The sequence below is a fragment of the Carlito syrichta genome, unplaced genomic scaffold, assembly GCF_000164805.1.
Source record: "Carlito syrichta isolate Samal-C Ts95f unplaced genomic scaffold, Tarsius_syrichta-2.0.1 Scaffold287598, whole genome shotgun sequence".
Classification (NCBI taxonomy): Eukaryota; Metazoa; Chordata; class Mammalia; order Primates; family Tarsiidae; genus Carlito; species Carlito syrichta.
In genome coordinates this window covers 393737-395509 of record NW_007231694.1, presented here as the reverse complement: position 1 = coordinate 395509, position 1773 = coordinate 393737, and positions in this window count along the sequence as shown.

Sequence of the window (1773 nt, the reverse complement as noted above, 5' to 3'; positions counted from 1 at the left end):
CAAAAAAAAAAAAAAAAATACTACTGAACACTCAGTGTGGTGTGGGCAGTGTGCTTGTAAATCACCCATCATGAAAAGGGCAGCTGTGTTGAAATAATCTAAAAAAAAAAAATTCACTGAAGCAGATCACAGCCTCTCACCACAACGCTGGCTGGTACACTGATGCCAATGGGTTCCTACAACACTTATCTAGGGGGAAGTCTGTAAGGGGCTCACTTTCCAAAAGATAATTCCAATTTTGGGGGGTCCCCTCTCATATTCATTTACACAGAATTCACACCGTTCGCATAGCCAGCTTCACGTTCGTTAGACATTGCCTTCTGGATAACCCAGAGCTGTGCACTCAGCAAGCTTGCAGCTGAACTTCCTATCAGCTTTCTTTCCTTTAACCTGTTCTTTGTTCCTTGTCCCTTTCCTGCTTAATTAAAGGGGCTGCTGTCTGTCTTGCTACCCAAGCTAGAAACTTGAGGTTATTTCTCTCGCAATTTCTGCATTCAATTGCTAAGTCCTGTCAACCTACCTTAGGGGCTTCTTAAGGCTGTCCTTACCAGCCTACCTTCTGCTATTCCTGATCCCCGGTATTTCTGTCCATCCTGTAACCTTGGCCAAGACTCTGCTTCCATTTTGCTTCCTTCCCTTCCCAGCCAAATCCATTTTCAGCCCAATTCATCTTTCTAAATGCAAATCAGATTAATTGGCTCTGTTGTGGAACACCCACCCCCTGTGTGACTTCCAGTGGTCTGCAGCCTTAGTGCTGGACCTGGCCTACCTTTATCAACTCCTCCAGCCACACACACCTGAATGGGTGCTTCCTGGGACACCCTTTTCCTGTTCCATGTGCGTGGCATATCTGATTTCCTAGGCTGCCTCCCTCTGTGCTTTCATTGCTCCACTGTGACATCCCTTCCATCTATTCTGGGCTGCCAGAAGCCTGCTTTCTCCACTAGTTTGTGTGTTTCTTGGTGCAGAGGTCATGTCTGTCAACCTATGGATCTCCAGAGCTTTGCTAGGGCTGTGTCCTGGGTCATCTGCTTCCAATGGCTAGCATTCCCTCAGAAACTGTGTTATTATGGTATCCAATTTTTGATATTAGTATTACTATAACTCAGTTTGCATTTCCTCCTCCTCCTCCTCCTTCTTCCTCTTCTTTCTCCTCTTACTTTTCCTTTTCTTCTCCTTCCTCTTTTTCTTCCTCTCCTTTTTCTTCCTTTTCAGAGACAGGGTCTTGCTATGTTGCCCAGGCTGGTTTTGAACTGTTGGACTTATGCAATCCTCACCTCAGCCTCCTAAAGTGCTGGCATTACAGGCATGACCCACCACACCTGGCTTGTTTGCATTTCTTGTACCAAACAAACACAGTCCTTTTATAAGTCGGGGAAGGGAAGTCTATGTAGGGTTTAAAATGTCAGCCTTTGCATATTTGGAAGTGGAAAGTTTTAATCAGCCATGATTCTCTTAACCATCATTTCATTTTGAACACATATCTGGGTTTCCAAATTTGCCCAAACTGCAGGTTGGATGGTTGTCCATTTAAAAAATTATTAGCTTTCTATAGCTGCTGCAATAACTTGCCACAAACACCATGGGTTCAAGCAATATAAATGTATTCTTTCAGCTGGGCACAGTGGCTCATACCTACAATCCCAGCACTTTGAGAAGCCGAGGCAAAAGGATAGCCTGAGCCCAGGGGTTTGAGACCAGCCTGGGCAACTTGGTGAGACTTTGTCTCTACAATAAATCAAAAAACTAGCTGAGCATGGTGGCGTGCACTTG